We start from the raw sequence: 6,844 nt of genomic DNA, 5'->3' as shown, positions 1-6,844 counted from the left end.
AAGCATCTCCAACCCAGAGATACAGAACTCACTATTTCCTTTTACGCTATATTGAAACATTTAAAAGATTTCCCGGGGGCCAGCAGGTGGCATGGCGGTTAAGATGCTAGAATTCCCACATGGCTGGCCATGGTTTGAGTCCCGGACCTGGCAGCTTGCTTTCTAACCCTTCCTCTCTCTCTCTGGCAAATTCATGTGAAAAATAATATTAACAATAATAATAATAAATAAATAAATCTTTAAAAAAAAAAGATTTCCCGGGCTTTGACTATGTCACTTACCTTTCACCTATAGATCATAATTCTACCTTTGAGACACGGTACTCCACCCCGCTAATACCTGAAGGCAGCCCTCAAATACGGTTTTCTAGACTAAACATTCCGGTTTTTAACCTATTCCTCTGACTGGCATGTTCTGCAGCAATCTAACCATTGGCCCTGGCCCTCCTTTTGACACCTGCTCATTTCATCGACACACTATTAAAATGACGTTAAGATCAGTACAGTCAAAATACAATGGGATCTTAGCTCCCGAATTCTAGCTAACGAATTTCAATTAATGCAACCTCAAATTGCACTGGCTTTATACATATGTTGAATGTCAGATGAGAGCAACTTCCTGTAGGGGTTGGACAATGGTTAGTACCCCAAATTGCACGTTTTGGGTTTGGTCTTAGTGGGCAGTGACTGGGTGTCACCCAGAAATTCACATGTTGGGACCTGACTATATTTTAACAGTATTAAACAAAAACCTAATTCCTACAGAGCAGGGGCTCCACGACAGAGTTCCGGTAGGGCTTATAAGCAGAGGGAATGAGACCAGAACAGCGGAGAAGGCCCTATGGATATAGACCATGCTCCATTCTGCTAAAAGTTCTGCCTTCCAGCCTTTTGTGCCTTTCCAGCCACTGGAACTGTTGAATCATTAAACATCTCTTAATTTATTTATTTTCTGCTATAGGCATGTACGCTGGCCAGAGAGACAGAGAGAAGGAAAGTGAGAAATCACCCCTGGGGGGGATAGGGTATGGCCACACCACAATCCCTTCTCATGTAATCTCCTCTCAGGATTCTGGGCACACAGCATGCATGCACACACATATGCATACATGTCTAGAGTGATTTTCAAGCCATCAGTCAGGGATTTGAACCATGTAGCTGGTTATGTGGGATCCAGTGGCTTAACCTCCACCTACACATTGGCCTTTAAATGTATACTTTTATAAATTCACCCACCCGCAAGTATTTCTGTGAAGAACACAATGATGGACTGAGATACCTCCTAAAACGTGATTCTTGCACACATGACCCTGCTAAGCTACCACCTGTATAGGTGGATTTAGAGGCCAAGATTACAGGACTTATCTGTCATCCATTTCAGTTTCCTACATTCTTGCCGGTCAAGATTTTTCTGGATCTGTATTCTGACACTACAGATTTACTCTCTCAGCTGTTGCGTTTGAAGATATGATCAGCATGTAAAAGTCACTAACAAGACAGCGGAGCTGAGGACAAAACTGCCAGGGGCTGGTCTTCCTATTAATCGGGCGCATGTGCATGCGTGCCCAAGATCCTGAGAGAACAGAGGAGAAAGGATTGTGGCATGGCCATTCCCCTGGGGGTTGATTTCTTGCTTTCTGTTTTTGGCTTTCTGGTAAGCACACGTGCCCTATAGCAAAAACCTCTCAAAAAAATTATTTTTTAATTTGACCAGTGAGAGAGAGAGGAAAAGTGAGAAAGCAAGTGTCAGACGAAGACTTGAACCACAGTGGGTCATGAGGGAATCGAGCCTTAACTACCCCGCCACCTGCCGACCTCAATACCTACACAGTTGTTAGTGAATCCCTGCAGGAGGCCCCAAGGCCAGTAAGTGCTCAAGGCCGTAAGGACTCAATAACAGAATCTCACCCAGAGTGGGAGTTAGGCTTCCTGAGCTGCAGTTCACAGAACTCGCCCTCCTTCCCTCTGAAAATCTGAGCACTCTGGACTTTCAAAGGCTACTACAGACCCATCAATAATATTGTAAACAAACCCATTACACACTTCCCCCACCCTGAGTGATAAACAATACACAGGAAATGCATTTTTTAAATCAGTTGAAGTCATTTCACACACATTCGGTAGATAAGCACACCAAGCGTTACCTTTGTTAGCTATCTAAACAATGTCACTGCATCAAAATCAGAATCAACCAATATTTATTGCGGACATACTGTGTGACACACCCACTCACATCCATTCCTTCACTTTTCCTCTCAACAGCCTAGAAGGAAATACTATTACAGCCCATGAGGCACTGCCTTCGATCTACGACTGGCTGGGGTGAACTGTGGCACCGGGGCCCTAATGGAGGTTGCCTATCTCTCTCACTCATGGAAGAAATAAACTTGAAAAAAAAAAAAAAATCTGGAATTGGCAAAAATGTTCTGATGGTTGAAGCTAATGGGTGATGAGTAAATGGGAAAGTTTTAATACTATTTTGTCCCAACCCGGGGGGACAGCCGAACGGGTTTCCTGAGTGAAGGAGTGAGAGCCGGGGCAAGCAGCGTAGTGTTACAGCACGGAGACGACAGTGTCGTCTGTTTATTGTGGGCAGCACGGTACAGCACAGAGACGACGCAGTGTCACAGCTCTTAAGGGTCGCGTCGTCTACTGTGAGCAGCACGGAGACGACGCGGTATCACAGCTCTTCAGGGTCGTCCAGAGACGATGTAGTGTTACAGCTCTTCAGGGTCTCCCAGGTCGTCTGGAGACGATGCAGTGTCAGCTCTTCAGGATCCTCAGGGTCGTCTGGAGACTGCGCGGTGTTTCAGCTCTTCAGGCTCTTCAGTTGTCGTCTTCCTGGTCTGGGTACTGTGGGCCAGGCATCGTGGTTATATACACTCTGGTGGGTTGTAAACGGTGGGCCGTGATTGGTTGCAAATGGTGGGCTGTGATTGGTTGCTTTTGGACCAATCATGAGGTGCCCAATATGCAAATTTGAGGGATTCTAGTGGCCAATCAGAGCAAGGTTTCGAAGGTCAGGTTTTTGGAAGGGAACCAATCATGGTAATTGTTTGCTCTCTGAGAAACCTCGGCAGACTCGCCTGTGCAGCTTCCCACACTATTTCACTACTCTTGTATGTTTGAAATCTAACTAAGTTCTTCAAAAGTAACTAGGGGGGAGGGAGGTGGGCAGGTGGCGTGGTGATTAAGATGCTGGACTCCCACTTGGGCGACAACAGTTCAAGGCTCGCCAGAAAGACAGAGACAGAGAGACAGAAAGCGAGAAATCACCCCCCAGGGGGGATGGCCCCGCCACAATCCTTTCTCCTCTCTCCCCTTCTCTCATCAAATTAAATAATAAATAAAATAAAAAAGTATTTAAAAAAAATAACTGGGGGGAGGGAGAAGGGAAGCAGGTGGTAAGGCGGTTAAAGTAGCTGGACCCCACATAGCCAAGCTCACCATTTCAGTCCTGGACCCAGCAGCTTGAAAAACATGGCAAGCTGGGACTAGTAGTTAGCATAATGGCTATGTCGCTGGACTCCCATGTAGTCGACTGCGGTTCGCGTCCCGGACCGGGTGGCTTAAAACTCACGCAGGGCGTGTGTGCATGGTGCCCAAGATCCCGAGAGAAGAATGGAGAAGGGATTGTGGCGTGGCCATCCCCCCTGGGGGGTGATTTCTCACTTTGTCTCTTTGTCTGGCGAGCGCACGTGCCCTATCGCAAAAAACCTCTCCAAAAAACAAAAAAAAAAACATGGCAAGCCCACGTGTGCGCGTGCGGCCAAAATCCCAAAAGGAAGGAGAAATGGAGGAGAAGGGATTGCTGCGTGTCCGCCCCACATTCTTCCTCACTTTCCTTCTCTGTCTCTCTCCAGGAAAAACACACATCCTTTGGCAAATTCAAACACAAACAAACAAAACAGTGACCTGGAGGAAGAACATTTCAGGAGCCGGCGTGGCATATGCAAAGTCACTGGGGCACTAAGACAATGTGTCTGAGGGGAGAAAGTGACTCTGAAACACAAACAAGGGCCGGTCCAGAGGTAGTGGTTGAGGGACCAGATCCTACAAGTGACTGTGAGTTCAAATCTCAACACTGATGGCTTGGAAAAAAACACAACAGGCATGTGTGTATGCTCAAAATCGCAACAGGGTGAAAAAATGGAGAAAGGACCGTGGCGTGACCTTGCCCCAGTGGAGGGTACTTTCTCACTTTCCATGTCTTTCTCTGGTAAGCACACATACTCACTTGCAACTCACTAGACAAAAAGGAAAGCAATATAAACAAGCCGTATTTATTTAAAAGCATCTTGGGTGAGGACCAGAAAGGAAGAGAGCTTAAAACTGGTCTTCACCGCTCTCCCAGCTACCATCCGAGACTGCTTATGACTGAGACACGAGAAATCAGCCAGTGAGTCTTCCCAGGTCTAAACTTACTCCAAATGCGCAAAATGGATTCTTGTAGTACCCCATTAGCCATCAGGAAGGATACTCCTAGCAGACTTCTAGGCTCATTTTTTGTTTTCCTGAGGGATTTTTTGCTATAGGGTAAGTGCGCGTGACAGAGACAGAGTTGGAAAGCGAGAAATCACCGCCCCAGGGGGGATGGCCACACAGCAATCCCATGTAGTCGACTGCGGTTCGCGTCCCGGACCGGGTGGCTTAAAACTCACGCAGGGCGTGTGTGCATGGTGCCCAAGATCCCGAGAGAAGAATGGAGAAGGGATTGTGGCGTGGCCATCCCCCCTGGGGGGTGATTTCTCACTTTGTCTCTTTGTCTGGCGAGCGCACGTGCCCTATCGCAAAAAACCTCTCCAAAAAACAAAAAAAAAAACATGGCAAGCCCACGTGTGCGCGTGCGGCCAAAATCCCAAAAGGAAGGAGAAATGGAGGAGAAGGGATTGCTGCGTGTCCGCCCCACATTCTTCCTCACTTTCCTTCTCTGTCTCTCTCCAGGAAAAACACACATCCTTTGGCAAATTCAAACACAAACAAACAAAACAGTGACCTGGAGGAAGAACATTTCAGGAGCCGGCGTGGCATATGCAAAGTCACTGGGGCACTAAGACAATGTGTCTGAGGGGAGAAAGTGACTCTGAAACACAAACAAGGGCCGGTCCAGAGGTAGTGGTTGAGGGACCAGATCCTACAAGTGACTGTGAGTTCAAATCTCAACACTGATGGCTTGGAAAAAAACACAACAGGCATGTGTGTATGCTCAAAATCGCAACAGGGTGAAAAAATGGAGAAAGGACCGTGGCGTGACCTTGCCCCAGTGGAGGGTACTTTCTCACTTTCCATGTCTTTCTCTGGTAAGCACACATACTCACTTGCAACTCACTAGACAAAAAGGAAAGCAATATAAACAAGCCGTATTTATTTAAAAGCATCTTGGGTGAGGACCAGAAAGGAAGAGAGCTTAAAACTGGTCTTCACCGCTCTCCCAGCTACCATCCGAGACTGCTTATGACTGAGACACGAGAAATCAGCCAGTGAGTCTTCCCAGGTCTAAACTTACTCCAAATGCGCAAAATGGATTCTTGTAGTACCCCATTAGCCATCAGGAAGGATACTCCTAGCAGACTTCTAGGCTCATTTTTTGTTTTCCTGAGGGATTTTTTGCTATAGGGTAAGTGCGCGTGACAGAGACAGAGTTGGAAAGCGAGAAATCACCGCCCCAGGGGGGATGGCCACACAGCAATCCCTTCTCCTCCATTCTCCTCTCACACATGCCCGGCCCGAGTTTCAAGCCGCCAGGCCTGGGACCTGAACCACGGTCAACATTGTGCAAGTCTAGCACTATGCCACCTGCTGGCCCCATTTAGGCTTATTTTCACCCAATGAGCATGTACTTCATTTTAAAAAAAAGTGTTTTAAATCATCTGGCTTCAATTTCTTTAGTGATAGAGAAAACAATTCTAGAAATGCTAGAATTTAAATTTGAATTCATTCTGAAATTTCTTATCAATTAACGCAGGTATTAAACCAGATTTGTTTCTTCTTTTTTGGAGAGGTTTTTGCTATAAGGCGCGTGTGCTTGCAGAAAGACAGAGACAGAGAGATAGAAAGCGAGAAATTACTCCCCAGGGGGGAAGGCCATGCCGTAATCCCTTCTCCTCCGTTCTCCTCTTGGGATCTTGGGCACACGTGCACCCGCGCCCGGCCTGAGTTTAAGCCACTGGGTCCGGGACTTGAACCGCGATCCACTACATGGGAGTCCAGCCACATAGCCATTACGCCATCTGCTGGTCCCCCTGGTATGTTTCTTCTACCTAAAATGCCAAAGGCTAACTCTTCAGACTGGTGCCTCTGGTGCCTACAGTAACTAGCGCTGGCTTTCTCTTGGCTCCACAGCACTGCTTAATACCACACAACTGATACAGAGTGCACAGGATCACGGCTACCTTTACCCCAGGCCAGTAAGAGCCTCTGCTAGAAAGCAACAGCACTATCACCAACCGGAGCAGGGGCTGGGCCCAGCAAGGGGGAAGGCCCATAACCAGTCTAAACAGCGCCGAGGGACCCACCTCTCAGAAACCTCGGCCAGTAACCTAGCAAACATCCTCCCACCCAGATTAAGAAGTCCTGCCTTGGGACTAGCAGTTAGTGTAATGGCTATGTCGCTGGACTCCCACGTAGGCGACCGTGGTTCGTGTCCCGGACCCGGTGGCTTAAAACTCACGCCAGGCGCATGTGCGTGCGTGCCCAAGATCCGGAGAGGAGAGTGGAGGAGAAGGGATTGCGGCATGGCCATCCCCGGGGGTGGGGGGTGTGGGGGGGTGGTGATTTCTTGCTTTCTGTCTCTCTGTCTCTGTCTGTCTGACGAGCACAGGTGCCCTATAGCAAAAACCTCTCCA

General features: G+C 47.8%; 1 protein-coding gene across 1 annotated transcript in view; it reads right to left on the bottom strand.

Moving 5' to 3' along the window:
* The window catches only part of LAPTM4A (lysosomal protein transmembrane 4 alpha), a 27,025-nt gene that overhangs the window by 16,375 nt on the left and 3,806 nt on the right, over positions 1–6,844 (bottom strand). The window lies entirely within an intron of this gene.

Source organism: Tupaia chinensis, unplaced genomic scaffold, assembly GCF_000334495.1.
Source record: "Tupaia chinensis unplaced genomic scaffold, TupChi_1.0 Scaffold144952_1, whole genome shotgun sequence".
In the NCBI taxonomy this organism is placed as follows: Eukaryota; Metazoa; Chordata; class Mammalia; order Scandentia; family Tupaiidae; genus Tupaia; species Tupaia belangeri.
The sequence above is the reverse complement of the archived record's forward strand: the minus strand, read 5'-3'. Positions and strand labels throughout refer to the sequence as shown.